The sequence below is a fragment of the Sciurus carolinensis genome, chromosome 11 (genome assembly GCF_902686445.1).
Source record: "Sciurus carolinensis chromosome 11, mSciCar1.2, whole genome shotgun sequence".
NCBI classification, from domain to species: Eukaryota; Metazoa; Chordata; class Mammalia; order Rodentia; family Sciuridae; genus Sciurus; species Sciurus carolinensis.
The window spans coordinates 12,082,366-12,098,736 of NC_062223.1; the positions used below are offsets into that span (position 1 = coordinate 12,082,366).

Sequence of the window (16,371 nt, forward strand, 5' to 3'; positions counted from 1 at the left end):
ATTAGGTTTAGGGTTAGGTTTAGAGTTAGGCTAAGGAGAGCGGTAAGAATGAAGGAAAGAAGGACTGTATAAAGGGAAAAGGGTGGGAGGGGTGGGGGGGAAGGGAAAAAAAAGAAACATCATTACCCTATGTAAACGTAAAAAAATAAATAAAAAAAAATAAATAAAAAAGTTAAAAAAATAAATAAATAAATAAATAAATAAAAGTGAACTTTGAGGGGGGTGGGGCTGGGCGGGGTGGACAGAGGGGTGGGGTTGGGGGCAGAGCAGGAGGGGGGTGGTTCAGCATGGGGGCATTGGATCCAAATAAACATGGAATCCATCTTCCATGAAAAACAAGAAGGCTCGCTTTGTGCTCAGCGTTGCCTGAATAATCTGTCACGAGGAGAATATTTTAGCCCTGTGGAATTATCCTCCATTGCACATCAGCTGGATGAAGAAGAAAGGATGAGAATGGCAGAAGGAGTTACTAGTGAAGACTATGGCATATTTTTCAGCAGCCTTCTGGAAATATGGATGACAGTGGCTTTTTTTCTTTTCAGATTATAAGCAATGCTTTGAAAGTTTGGTTTAGAACTAATCCTGTTCAACAGTCCAGAGTATCAGAGGTTCTGAATTGATCCTATTAATGAAAAATCATTTATAAGCAATTATAAAGAACACTGGTTTACAGTTAAAAAATTAGGAAAACAGTAGTTTAACTTGAATTCTCTCTTGACGGGTCCTATAAGGTAATCGGCGCTTGACACCCCTAGCAACAAGGCTCACCCAATCAACTCTCACCCCGTTTCATGCCCCAACCAATCAGCCTCTTCCCGGCCCTATATAAGTGTGTACATTTTTAAAATAAAACAGAACTGCTCCAGCGTTTGGCTTTATCTCGTGTCTCCCTGTGATTTCTTTCAGGTCCAGAATTAATATTGGATACATACCTTGCACTTTTCTTGACTCAAGAGGAAGGTTATTTTCTTTTGTTGTTAAAGGTGATCTACCAAATTGTGAAGCTGACCAGCTTCTGTAGATGCATTGGTCCAACAGATGCATTGACCAAAACTTACTGGAGAAGAATTAGCACAATGAAAAGAACAAAGAGTCCTTAGAAGAGACCTGGAACTAGTTTTAGAAGCAAATACTGGATTGGGAATGTTAGGTGAAGATGAGGAGGATTTGCGGAGGGTTCTGGCACTAAGTTGCCAGGAAATTGACCTGGAGGATGAAGAAGCAGATCTTGGCAGGGCTATTCAACTCAGTATGCAAGGTAGCATACTCTAGATATTCCCCAGACATCGGGTACAAATCTTACTTCAGAAGAGCTGTGGAAAAGCAACAGCAGCAACAACAGCAGCAAGTAGATCTACTAGGACAGGCTTCACATTCATGTGAAAGGTCAGTCACAAGTTCAGGAGTACTTGGGAGTGATCTAGGCAATTCCATGAGTGAAAAAGACATGTTTCAGGCAGCTGTGACCATGTCTTTAGAGACTGTTAAAAATAATTTGAGGGGTGGGGAGATAGCTCAGTTGGTAGAATGCTTGCCTTGCATGCACAAGGCCCTGGGTTCGACTGCCAGCACTGCAAAAGAAATAAAATAAAATAAAATAATTTGAAAACAGAAGGGAAAAAATAATACCTTTTAAAAAATCATCTAGATATTCACACTTTCAAACCTTGTCCTGTGTGATTATGGCATAAGATCCATTTTGGTAATGTGTCAAAGAACAATGTTCATCAGAGGAAATAAGACCCTTAGGTGGTTTGCAAAAACAATGAGGAGAAAGTGAAAAATGCATCAGTTGAAGCACTAATGATCCTCCAAAGACTAGCCAAAAAGGTAGACAGCAATTAAAGAAATTTAAAATGGTTTCTAAATGTTTTTCTTTTTGTGTGTGCAATATCTAATGTCTAAAATTAGTATGGTTTTTTTTGACCAAACTAACTTGCTCTTCCACTTAACTTGTTCCATTCGGTTTTGTTCTTTCTCTTTCTTTCTCTCTCTCTCTCTCTCTCTCTCTCTCTCTCTCTCTCTCTCTCTCTCTCGGGTTATAAGTAATTTGGCTCACTTTCATCATCTAATAATTGCTTGTATTTGTCATTAATCAAATAGGTCTAACTGTGTTATGCACTTGGTAGTTTTCTCCTGTTGTTTTCTCTGATCACAATTTTTTTGCTAGCTAGATTTCATTGTTTTTCTACAACTCTTTTGAGAGATGTTAATCTTTTCTGAGGTTTTGCTTTTTAAGCCCTCTAAAATGGGATCATTACTTTATGACTTTGGTGCATTCCTAAATTCTGAAATCAGTTCTGCACAAGTATTTGAGAATAAATGAGCATTTTTTAAAAAGTGAACTTTGAGTCAGACATTAAAGGATCAATGACTTTGAGAGACAAAAGTTGGGTGAAACAGTGAGAAAAGACTATTTTAGAAAGAATGTGCATAGAGAAAAAACACAAAGTACTTGTGAAACTATAATATGTTTAACAACTAGAGATCAAATTTTTCTTAATCTGGTATCCTCATGGTTTTAAATATTTCTCTTCTGATGGCTTGAAATTTTACATGTACATCCTGAAATAATTCCCTAATCTGCAGAAGTGTACAGCCATGATATTCATGGCTCATCACAGGCCCACAAACATCAGAGCCAAATGACCCTGGACTGAAATCATAAGCCAAAATAAGCCTTTTCTCCTTTAAGTTATCTCATATATTTTATCACAGTTGACTAACACATCAGTTAGTTGAAAGTTGACTAACACATTAGGTCATGGAAATCTCTCCTAGATGAAGTTATTCTTAAGCTAAACACAAAGGAATGTGTATCAATTGATGAAATAAAGGGAGTTTGAGGTATAAGGAGAACCACAAGTGAAATTCACATGAGAAGAACAGACTATTGGAGGTTCTGGGATGAGGGTGAGCCAGGTACATGTGAAGAAATGAAAGAAGTTCAGTATTTTGTGGGTTATGCAGAGACAAGTGGTGTGAGGCTATAAAGAGAGACAAGAGCCAACTACCAGAGAAACTAGCAATTCATGAAAGGAATAATTTGTATAAGATTGCATATCCAAGTGCCCATTTCATTAGACCTCAGATTTAGATACAGACCTAGGGAGAATGTCATATGATATGGAGGCAGAGACTGAAGGGATGAGTCTAGAAAACTAAGAAATTTCAAGGATCATGACCTGCTAATGCCAGGAGGAAGTAAATATCCTGTAGAGCCTTCAGAGAGAGAGAGAGAGCTGTTTCTCTGAGGAGTGAAGGGTTTGGACCACACACATGTTGCTCCAATGTTCATAGTTCCTCCTAATGGATTTGGCTCTTAAATCACCTAGCTCTGGGAGTGGAAGGGACTAGGCATTTGAACTCTTATACAATAGAGTCAAAAGAACTTTTTTTAATCTGGAAAGGAATGAAAATGAAACACAACTTCCCAAAATTTACGGGGTGCAGCAAAAGCAGTTCTAAACAGATGTTATGGTGATGAACACCTATGCAAGAAACAAGATCTCAAATCACCTAACTATGCACACGAAAATAATAGAAAAAATTCAAAGTAAACACAAAGTTAGCTGAAGAAAAGAAATACTACAAAGATCAAAGCAGAAATAAATCAAGTAGAGTATACAAAAACTATTTTTAAAAGAATTGGGTATTTTTGAAAAAATAAATGAAATGAACAAATTCTCAACTAGACTAAGAAAAAGACAAAACTCAAATAAATAAAATCAGAAGTAAAAGGGGAGATAAAATAATGGAAGCCACAGGAATAAAACATCTCAAAGAATTATTACAAACATATAACCAAATGAATTGGATAGGGGAGAGGAATTAACAATTCCTTTGAAACACACAATCTGCCATGACTAAATCAAGAATAGCCTACACTTACCAACAACTAACAAGGATATTTAAGTTGTAATTGAAAAATCTCCCAACAAAGAAAATCCAACACCAGATAGTTTTGTTGGTGTATTCTATCAAACATCAAATGAATTAATTCCCATCCTTCTTAAACTCATCCAAAAAACAGGGGCATACTTAAACTCTTTAGCATCACCACATACCAAAACCAGGCAAGGACATTGCAAGAAAATTACAGACCACGATCCCTAATAACGTAGATGTAAAAATCTCAATAAAGTATTAGCAAACTGAATTCAATAATACATTAAAAATACAACACCATGACCAAGAGAATGTATCCCTGGGATGCAATTTTTGGTTTAATATATACGAATAAGTCAATGTGACTATCAATGTGTAATATCACATTAGCAAAATGAAAGAAAAGCTATATGACCTCCTCAAAGTATACAGAAGAAGTATTTGACAAAATTCTACATCCTTTCATGATTAAAAAAAAAACCAATGCACCCTGTATATACATAAGGAAATATCACAGTGAAATCTCATTAATATGCACATATAATATGTATAAATAAAATGTAAATAACTATCAACAAAATAGGTACAGAAGGAAATTCCCCCAACATAATAAAGACCACCTATTAAAAATCCATAGGTAAAAGCATAATCAATAGGGAGAAACAACAAATTTTTTTCTAAGATTCACTACAAAGCAAAGATGCCCTCTCCCACAAATTACATAGTACCACAAGTACTAGAAAAGCAATCAATGAAAATAAATAATTGGAATTCAGGGGCTAGAGCTGAAGCTCAGTAGTAGAGCTCATGCTTAGCACATGTGAAGCAGTGGGTTCAATCCTCAGCACCACATAAAAATAAATAAATAAAATAAAGGTATTGTGTCCATCTAAACTAAAAAAAAAATTTTAAGCAAAATATTTAAAATAATAAATAGGAATCCAAACTGGAAAAAAGGAGTCAATTTTGAGTCAATTTGAGTTTGCAAATTCTGGCTCTCTTATATAAAGAGAATCATAAAGATCAAACACACAACACACATGTGCACATACACAGATACACACCTGATAGAACTATCGCACGTCAAAACACACACCATTGCTAGAACTAACTAGTAGTATTTCTTTACACAAGAACAATCTACCTAAAAATCAAGAAAACAACTCTATTGATTATATCATCAAAAATAATAAAATACTTAGGAATGAATTAAACAAAGCTAAAATCAGTACCCTGAACATTGTAAAACACTGATGAAAGTAAATGAAAAAAACACAAAGAAATGGAAAGATGTCCCATGTCCATGGGCTGGAAGAATAGTTTAAAATGTCCATAACTACCAAACAGAACAAAACAAAACAAAAACAGAGCCAGGAGCATGTAATCCCAGCAGCTAAGGAGGCTGAGGCAGAAGGCTCACAAGTTCAATGCCAACCTCAGCAAAAGCCAGGCATTAAGCAACTCAATGAAACCCTATATTTTGTATAAAATACAAAATAGGGCCAGGATGTGGTTCAGTGGATGAGTGCCCCTCAGTTAAATTCTGGGGAAGAAAAAAAAAAGGAAAGAAAGAAAGAAAAAAAAGAAATAAAAGAAAAGTGTCGCTGACAAGCGGGACACAAAGTGAAACACACACCACACTCTACTTGCTTGGACGGAAAGGACCTTTATTACAGGAAGAACACTCACTTATATACAATTAACAAACCAATCAGAAACTTGTTGCCAAGGGGAAGTAAGTCTTGGAATGTTACTATTGGTAGCTTAGGCATGGTCTGACAGGGACAGCCAGTGTGCTCATCTTCCTGTTTACAGAGAGAGACAAACTACACGCCCACTGGCACTGTGCCAGCCGCCATCTTAGCTTGGTCTTAGCTTGGTCTTTGTGGCACGACCCCGAGCGTCGCCCGCCACATCTCCCCCTTTCTGTTTATAAAAGAGACCGTGCCTGTCTTAGGTTGTCCAGGACAGAGCCACATCCTTACCCGTCATCAGGTATTGAAGTCTAAATCCTTCAATCCCTGTCTTAAGTTGGTATGGGCTCCTCCTGAATCTTACCCGTCATTGACTACCGGTCTAGCATATTTAGCCAGACTGGAGGGGAGGTTCCCACATCTATAGCAACCAGAGCTTGGCGAATGTTAGCTGTCTCTCTTTGTTGACATCTATGTATCTTGTATAAACACCAGATACACAGCATAGATATAACACACAAGAGACCACCAAGGAACAAAAATCCAAACCAACTTTTTCCCCATTGGACAACAGACTGGAAAAAGGAAGCTAATTTGCATACAGAGGCTACCTCCACTCGGGTACTATTAATAGCAAAAATTTGAGATCTTAGGGTAAATGTAAGGTTGTCAAACTTAGAGTTCCAGGTTCCATTAAGATACATGGATAGACTTTTGGATAGATTGGCAGACAAACTTAAGTTTTGATATTCTACAGAAGTTATACACATGGCAGATAAATAATGAACACATCCCACTGACATCAAATGAGTAATGATGTCTAATTGTTCTTGTATTAAGTCCACTCTCTGGTTGACCAATAGAATTCCAGCTCGCAGCTGTTGATTGATCTCTGATTGAACAGTCAAGGCAGAGGTGGTGCCTGACAAGCTATTGACTGCTTCTGCTGTAGGAATTACGGTGGCCAAGGCAGCAGCAGCTGTGGTGGCAGCAGCAGGAGAGACAACAATTGCAATTACTATAGCAGCGGTGATGCCAAAGTCTCTCTTGGATCTGAGTAGAACAGACAGCTCATCCTCTTGGGTTTGTACTGGCATAGGAAGGTAGGCAGGGATGCACATCATGACAGCTATGGGGAAATCGGTTGCATTCCAACATTCTGTAAGAAAACAAGAACTTTCTGGACAAGTAAGGTGGCTACCATTAGTAGTAGCATTGGATACAAGGAACATGAAGGGAGGCCTGACACATACAGGTGTAGGAGGAGGGAAGGCATTTTCCTTAGTACAATTTTGTACTTGGACTGTAGATTCAAAGGTAGCAGACATATTTTGTATATACATGCAATTCTTTAGAACTCCTCCTAGAATCATAGATAAGGCTGAAATATCTGCACACACTCCAAATGAATTACAGAGGAGCCAAACAACAAAAGGATCTGGAGTGATAAATTGTGTGGGGTTTTGTTTAGTAAAGTTATATCCCTGGAGAGTCTCATTTTTATAAGTAAGAAAATTAGGAGAAAAGGTGAAGGAATGTCCTTGATCAATAAACACAGGTGGGGTTCTTGACTAACATTCAGCGGCCCTCAGAATCAAGATTTAAAAAATTTAAAATGAACAAGGCAACAGATAATTTGTCTTTTGGGGATCTGTATGATGCCCCTATTCCCCCTTTTGTTTATAAAGCATGTTTTTAAGTGTTAAATGGGCACACTCAACAATGCTTTGTCCAGTAGGATTATAGGGAATTCCTGTGACATGTTGAATACCAAAGGTGGAACAAAATTGTTTAAAGGCCTGGGACGTATATCCAGGACCATTATCTGTTTTAATTTGTAATGACAAACAGTAACCAAGCAAATAAAAGCAATAAAAATACTAACACAACTAACACTTTAAACACATTCATTTACTATAGGAAGTCCTTTGCTATCTCTCAGGACAACCTTCTGTTAAGTTCCCTCACTAGGGGAGCCTTCCATTAAACCTTTTTTGCTGTCTCTCGGACAGCCTTCTGTTAAACCTTAAGGGCACTGTTTCCTCAAATAGGGAAACCTTCTAGTTAATTACGCTAGCAAAACTGTCTTTTACTTACCTTATCCTTGTGGTGCTGATTCTCCTGGCATTGAAGCAGCCAGGGAAGACCAGCTTGAATCTGAAGTGCCAGTCACTTGGGTGTGAACAGCCACTTCTTCTGGGAGCCCCTTCACCTTCCCCAGGGAGACCTTGGGTATTCTGCTCTCCATTTAAGAAGGAGCTGTTCTTCCTTCTGACTCTGAACTGCTGGATGGAAGGTGAAGCCGCTCCAAGCTCAGGGCGCTGCCCCAGGATGCCAGAGCCACCCAATCCCAGACAAGCACCCAACAGGCAAAATGGTGAAGTCCACTGTCAGGGACCAAGAAGTTCTCATTCTGAGAACATTCTGACCTTTACAATAAGCAGCAGCGCCCCTCCCCCCCTCCTGGCTGATAATTCTGACAGTATGGCGCCTATGGCGCCCACGGCTTCTCTTCTGGGACTATACTTTCCCGCCGGCGCGAACTTCACCTTCCCGCCAGCGTGAATTTGCACCCTATCAGGAACCCAGCAGAAGAACACAACCAACCAGGCTGCACCTCGTCATACCCCTCATTCCCTCAGCATAAATACCCGTGAGAACAATAAAAATTTGCAGCTTGATCAGAATTCCTGTCTTGCTGTCTCTCCCTGCGTCTCTTGTCCCTTCATTCCTTCTCTCTTAGGTTTGCCGTCCGCGTTGATGTCCCGCAGGTCGGGACAGTTGGCGCCCAACGTGGGGCTCGAGCCTTTGTTTGAGAAGCGAACGCTGCCCTCTGGGGAAGCCTTGGCCAAGTGGGATTCGGGATCACCTCGGTAAACGCGACCGGGAGTCAGATCCAGGAGGAGAGTGAGGCCAGCGCAAGGTGAGTGACGCACCATGGGACAAGCAGTTTCGTCACATGATTTGTTTCTGACAGGTCTCAAGGAGGCCCTCAAGACTCAGGGAGCACATGTTAAGAAAAAGGATTTAAGATCATTCTTTTCATACATAGAGGATTTGTGTCCTTGGTTTCCCCTCGAGGGGTCAATTGATGGTAAAAGGTGGCTCAGAGTAGGAGACTGCCTCAAAGATTATTATGAGACTTTTGGTCCTCAAAAGGTGCCTGTCACTGCCTTTTCTTATTGGAATTTAATTAATGAGATTCTTAAAAGCTCACCCTTTGACAGTGGTACTTTAAAACTTGTAAAGATTGGGGAGCAGGCAATGCAATCCACCTCTCGCCCCCCATCGGCATGCCCTTCGGTTAGTATTCATATGCCCCCTACTCAGCCTTCTCAGGACCCTGGGACCCTCCCAGACCCCGGGAACCTCCCAGACCCCACCTTACCAAAAAAGTCCCCTAAAAGTCCCCCTAAGATTTATCCGGTTTTAAATCCCCATGATGAGTTGACCCCAGAGGATGAGGCTACCCTGGAGGAGGCAGCGGCTCGATACCATTCTCCAGACCTGCCACCTCTTAAAAATCCACCTCCCTCTTATATATCCCCTGCCTTTTGTGCTCTGGCCCCTCAGGGACCTAATGCCCCCCCAGACATTTTTTCCCCACTTCCCTTGCCTAATCTAACCCCTTTACGCGAGTCTCTTCAACATAGGCGGGAACAAATTCAACTTTTAAAAGAACTAAAAGCCCTTGATGCCGAGCTTCGCTCACTGGCCTTGGGCATGGAGTTAACACAAACTGGCCCAAGACCCCTCAATACTCGTAAGGTGAAGCCACGTGGTCAGCCTGTTCTTGCCTTTCCAGTCACTCGCAGTCAAGCAGATCAGCCCACACAAACTGAAGCAGAGAATTTAAAAGGAAGTCAGGAAGAGGAATCAGGGGAGGAACAAGAGGTAGAACCAAAGAGGGAAAAAGAGGAGGACCAGGAATCAGGGGATGAGGAGGAGCCCACCTCTGGACAGAGTGGAGCCCTTGGTTCTTATAAAAGGCTGACCCTCCGCTTTCTTGAAAGACTTAAAAAGGCTTGTACACAGTATGGCCCCACTGCACCTTATACACTGGCCTTCCTAGAGAACCATAGTACACAATGGCTCACCCCTAATGATTGGAAATTTTTGGCCCGAGCCACCCTCAGTGCAGGTGACTTCCTGTTGTGGAACGCAGACTTTAGGGAATACTGTCGGGAAACTGCCCAAAAAAATTCAACCAAGGCTTCCTCTAAATCCTGGACCTATGTTAAACTAGTGGGTAATGCGCCATTTGATACTAACCCTAAACAGGCACGCTTTCCTACTGGGCTCCTAGCACAGGTTCACACTGCTGGTTTGCATGCTTGGAGACGGCTCCCTCAAAAGGGCTCGGCCACCACCTCCCTAGCAAAAATTCGTCAGGGTCCTGACGAGCCTTACAGTGACTTTGTTGCCCGGCTTAATCTAACTGCAGAGCGCTTACTTGGACCAAGTGAAAACGAGAGCTCCTTTGTAAAATATCTTGCCTTTGAAAATGCCAACCCGATATGTCAAGATGTTCTTCGGCCCCACAAAGATAAAAGGGACCTTTCTGACTTCATTAGGCTGTGTGCTGGGGTAGGAACAGCCCATGCCATGGGTCTCGCCATTGGTGCCGCCTTCACCAAGGCCCTTCACCACCCTGGCCCACGTACTTGCTTTACTTGCAAACAACCTGGCCATTTTGCGCGAGACTGCCCAACAGGGAAACTGGGTCAAGGACCCATATCTCCTCAAACAGGGACTAAACCACCTCCGCTCACCCTTTGCCCTAAATGTGGTAAAGGTCGCCACTGGGCCAAGGAGTGTAGATCCAAGACCAATGCCCTTGGACAGCCTATTCCCTCTAACTTCTCAGGAAACTCCTCTCGGGGCCAGCCCCTGGCCCCGACCACCCCCAGAGCAAACCCAGGGGCAATAAGGTTTGTTCCCTCTCAGACTCCCAACCCAATCCAGGCTCCCTGTCCTTCTCCACAATCACCTCCCTCCAACGTGCTATCCCAGGCAGCGCAGGATTGGACCTCTGTGCCTCCACCGATACAATATTAGACTCGATGCAAGGACCTCAAATAATACACACTAGGGTTGTAGGCCCCCCTCCACCTCATATGTGTGCTCTTATTCTTGGGAGAGCTTCTACCACCTTACAAGGTGTTCAGGTCTTCCCTGGCATCATTGATGATGATTACACTGGAGAAATTAAAATACTGGCCACAGCTGTTAACGGAGTAGCTGCCATCCCTGCAGGAACAAAAATTGCACAATTAATACTCCTTCCCCTCAATTCAGGAAATTCACCAGGAAACACAGCCTCTTTAGGTTCCTCTGATGTGTATTGGGTCCAACCTATCTCCCACAAAAGACCCACTCTTACCTTATTTATTGAAGGAAAGAAATTCCAAGGGATCCTAGATACTGGTGCGGACACCACAGTTATTTCTCAAAAATATTGGCCATCAGAATGGCCCCTCACCTCATCACTAACTGACCTTAAAGGAATAGGGCAGTCAAGAAACCCCTTAGTTAGCTCCAGGGTGCTTAATTGGACTGACACAAAAGATAACACAGGGAATAAAGGAACCGTTACCCCCTTCGTTGTTCCTGATCTGTCAACCTTTGGGGACGAGACATTCTAAGCCAAATGAAAGTTATTCTTGCTAGTCCCGACTCTTTAGTCACTCATCAAATGCTTCGTATGGGCTTTATCCCTGGTACAGGCCTTGGGAGGCTAGGACAAGGACAGGTTGAGCCTGTACAGCCCATACAAAAAACAGACAAATTTGGACTTGGGTATGTGGATTTTTAGTGTCGGTCCCTGACCCTCCTGTACCCCATGCAGACAAAATTATTTGGGAAACTCAAACTCCTGTGTGGGTGGATCAGTGGCCCCTTACCCAAGAAAAATTAGAGGCTGCCTCCATGTTAGTACCGGAACAGTTGACAGCCAGCCATGTGGAACCCTCAACCTCACCCTGGAATACTCCTATTTTTGTTATTAAGAAGAAATCAGGCAAATGGCGCCTTTTACAGGATTTGCGCGCTATCAATAAGGTTATGCGCCCGATGGGGGCATTACAGCCAGGCATCCCTACACCGGTAGCTATTCCTAGGGACTATTATAAAATGGTCATCGACTTAAAAGATTGCTTTTTTACTATTCCTTTACATCCTGATGACAGACCCTATTTTGCTTTCAGCCTCCCCCGCATCAATTTTCAGGGCCCTATGCAAAGATTTCAATGGAAGGTCCTTCCCCAGGGTATGGCTAACAGCCCTAGTCTTTGCCAAAAATATGTTGCTCAAGCAGTAGACCCTGTGAGAGAGCGGTGGCCACAAGTTTATATATTACATTATATGGATGATTTGTTAATTGCTGCACCTAATACCTATGATCTTAACAATTGTTATTTGGATCTCTATAAAGCCCTTACTGCCTTGGGACTTCAGATAGCCCCTGATAAGGTTCAAACACAGGACCCCTACACCTACTTGGGCCTCAAACTTCAAACTAATCAAATTCAAATCCCTAATATACAATTGCGTGTGGACCATCTCCACACTCTTAACGATTTCCAAAAACTACTAGGGGATATCCAATGGCTAAGACCATATTTAAAACTACCCACCTATGTGCTTTTGCCTCTTAATGATATTTTAAGGGGAGATTCTGACTCTTCTTCTCCTCGAGAGCTTACTCCCGAGGCACAGCAAGCATTAATTCAAGTCACAGAAGCCATCGCTCAACAATTTGTTACACAAATATCTTATAACCTTCCTTTGGTTTTGGTTATATTACACACCCCTCATACACCCACGGGACTATTCTGGCAGCGGGATCCACATTTTAAAAATAAGGGTTGCCCCTTGCTCTGGGTTCATTTGCCCGCCACATCCTCTAAAGTTATTGCTGTCTATCCTGCTCAGGTAGCTTCTATCATTATTAAAGGTTGCTTGCTTTCTCGACAACATTTTGGCAAAGACCCTGATAACATTCTGATTCCATACACTAAGGATCAAACCCAATTTTTGCTACAGACGAGGGATGAATGGGGTATTGCTCTATCAGGCTTTTTGGGAATAATCGATAACCACCTTCCCAATGACCCCCTTTTGCATTTTGCTCAGTTACATCCATTTATTTTTCCTCGGGTTACTCGGAAGGCTCCTATTCCACAAGCCCTTACTGTTTTTACAGATGGCTCCAGCAATGGCCGTGCAGCCTTTGTTGTTGATAATCAGCCCACCACCTTTGACACTGCTTATCCATCAGCACAGCTTGTAGAATTGTTTGCTATAACACAAGTCTTTATGACAGTTTTTGATAAACCTATTAATATTTATACAGACAGTGCTTACATTGCCCATTCTGTGCCCCTATTGGAGATTTCACCCGCCATTAAGGCTTCCTCCAACGCAGCCTTTTTGTTTAACCAGCTTCAACAACTAATTCAGGCTAGAAAACATCCATTTTTCTTAGGACACATTAGAGCACATTCTGATCTTCCCAGTCCCCTATCACGGGGTAATGCTCAAGCTGATGCAGCCACTCGGTCCCTTTTCCCAGTTCTTATTGGATCCATCCAAGAGGCCACAGATTTACACAAACTTCACCACTTAAATTCTCAGAGCCTTCGGTTACTCTGTAAAATTACCAGGCAACAAGCAAGGGAAATTGTAAAAGCGTGTCCTGCTTGCGTTGTCTCCCTTCCTATTCAACATCTGGGTGTTAACCCTCGAGGATTACTGCCCAATCAGATTTGGCAGATGGATGTTACTCACTTTCCTGAATTTGGGAAAACAAAGTACATACATGTTTCCATAGATACCTTTAGTGGCTTTATTTTTGCATCACCGCATTGCGGAGAAGCTACCAAGGATGTCATTTCTCATCTTGTCTCAGCCTTTTCCATAATGGGAAAGCCAGCACATATTGAGACAGATAATGGCCCTGCATATACCAGTACCAAGTTCAAACAGTTTTGTGCCACTCTTCAAATCTCTCATACTACTGGAATTCCATAAACCCTCAAGGTCAAGGCATTGTGGAACGTGCACACCTCACCTTAAAAACCTGGCTTACCGGCCTTAAGGCCTCTTCCCTTGCATTTACCACTCCCAGGGATCGCCTTAATCATGCATTATTTGCTCTTAACTTTCTTACCCTAGACAATGAAGGACATTCGACCGCAGACAGACATTGGCATCCCTCTTCTAATTCTGCTCGCCCATCTGTTATGTGGCGCGATCCTTTAACAAATAAATGGAAAGGCCCAGATCCCGTCCTCATTTGGGGACGAGGCTCAGCTTGTATTTTAGATCAAGAACAAGCAGCCCCAAGATGGTTACCAGAACGCCTGGTCAAACAGGTCAATGATTTACCACAACCCAGGGACAGAAACCTTCCCCCTGAGGATGAATCTTCCTCTCTTATAGATGCAGCCGACAATCTATGCGAAAAATCCCCTGAATGACAGACCCTGTGACTGCACACCATTGCTTCTCTGGATAATGGCTGCCTGTTCACTGCTCTCCCACAGCCATGCAGGACTTGAGGACCCTGCTGCGGCTTGTGAGTATTTACTGGAGCTCAGAAACAAACCATGTAAGTGTGAGGGAGGATTTATATTGAGTACTGATGAGGCAAATCACAAGCCATCATACGTTGGTAATCTCCCAAAACAACGCCAAGAGATAAGATTGCGGCAGTCACATCGCAGTGTGGGAAACGCATACTCAGTGGTCTTGTATCACAAAACCACAAATTATTCCCCCAGTTAATGGCAAACCTGCACCCTGTTCTTGCACAACCTTTCACACTTCCTTCCATAGTTCTTGTTACTCCTCCGCTCAAACCTGTTCCTCAGGGGGTAAAATCTATTTTACTACCACCTTGTTAAGGTCCCATACAGGATCAACTGGAGGGGATTGGTCTAATACCCCTGGAAAATTAAGTGTTGCATCATGTCCTGCAGACTTAGTAGGGCAAACAGTTTGTTGGTCTACTATAGCCCCCCTACATGTATCTGATGGAGGAGGCCCCCAAGATTCTAATAGAGCCAAACAAGTCTATGAGAAAATTCAACGGATGTACGAGGAACTGCATCCTAGTCTCTTATATCACCCACTAGCATTACCTAAACACAGACCTTCTGAGATAGACCCTGCCACTTACGATATTCTTGAAGCCACTTATGCCTTGCTTAATCGGTCTAATTCTCCCTTGACTGCAGATTGTTGGCTTTGCTTGCAGTTAGGATATCCCGCTCCATTAGCTATTCCAATTGATTACAGAAATGACTCAGCTGCTACCCCTACTAGAAAAATTGCTGGAAATGTAACCTATCCTAATACACCATGGTCCAATTTAACCAGTAAAAATTGTCTACCGACTCCACCATTTTTGGTACAGCCATTCACATTTTCCAATACTACTTGCTTTTTCTCACCTGGCTATAATAATACCTGGGATTTAAATGTAGGGATTATGACATTTAGTGATTGCTCTGAGACATTCAAATTTTTACAGCCATTGTGCCCCCCTAATGGCACCGTATTTGTCTGTGGAGGTAATAAGGCTTTCACTCAACTGCCAGCCAACTGGACTGGACTATGTGTCTTAGCTGCCTTGCTCCCAGACGTAGATATTGTTCCAGGAGATGAGCCTGTTCCTATACCAACAATTGATCACATTGCAGGACGAGCTAAACGTGCTGTCACCTTTATCCCTTTACTTGCAGGACTTGGAATAACTACAGCAGTGGCCTCAGGTACTGCTGGTTTGGGGGTCTCTCCTACTCAATATACAAAATTATCCAGACAATTGATTTCTGATGTACAGATACTCTCAAGTACCATACAAGATCTTCAAGATCAGGTGGATTCCTTAGCAGAAGTGGTCCTACAAAATAGGAGAGGTTTAGACCTTCTAACTGCCGAACAGGGAGGCATTTGTCTGGCTTTGCAGGAAAAATGCTGTTTCTATGCCAACAAGTCAGGAATTGTTAAGGACAAGATCAAACAGTTGCAGGAAGACTTAGAAAAACGCCGACAAGCACTGGCTGATAATCCACTATGGACTGGATTCAGTGGACTCCTTCCCTATCTCCTTCCCTTCCGAGGTCCCCTCCTTTGCTTGCTGCTTATTGTATCTATAGGTCCTTTGATATTCAACAAGATCATGGCTTTTCTTAGAGCTCAAATTGAGGCTATACAGGCGAAACCTATTCAGGTTCATTACCATCGACTGGAGATGATGGATCGCGATGGTGATCTTAAAAGACCATCACCCCTGTGAGCTGAACTGGACAGCCAATGACGGGTAAGATTCGTGAGAGCTCATACCAACCTAAGACAGGAAATGAGGGCCAGAGCCTCATTATCCAATGACGGGTAAGGATGTTGCTCTGCCACGGACAACCTAAGACAGGCGCAGTTCCCGAGGGATTGTCACTCCAGCCCTATACCTGTTCAGGCAAGCTGTGCCCCCGTCTCGCCACATAACCTCTATCACCCCCTTAAAATATGGCTATCGAAAAATGGTCAATAATTTTATATAAGAAAGGGGGAAATGTCAGGGACCAAGAAGTTCTCATTCTGAGAACATTCTGACCTTTACAATAAGCAGCAGCACCCCTCCCCCCCTCCTGGCTGATAATTCTGACAGTATGGCGCCTATGGCGCCCACGGCTTCTCTTCCGGGACTACACTTTCCCGCCGGCGCGAACTTCACCTTCCCGCCAGCGCGAATTTGCACCCTATCAGGAACCCAGCAGAAGAACAC

The 16,371-nt window shown here is 42.6% G+C and overlaps 1 pseudogene; it reads left to right on the forward strand.

The window, feature by feature from the left end:
• Positions 1-312: 312 nt before the first annotated feature.
• LOC124958443 (ataxin-3-like) lies at positions 313-7,605 on the forward strand (annotated as a pseudogene).
• The last annotated feature ends 8,766 nt before the right edge of the window (positions 7,606-16,371 follow it).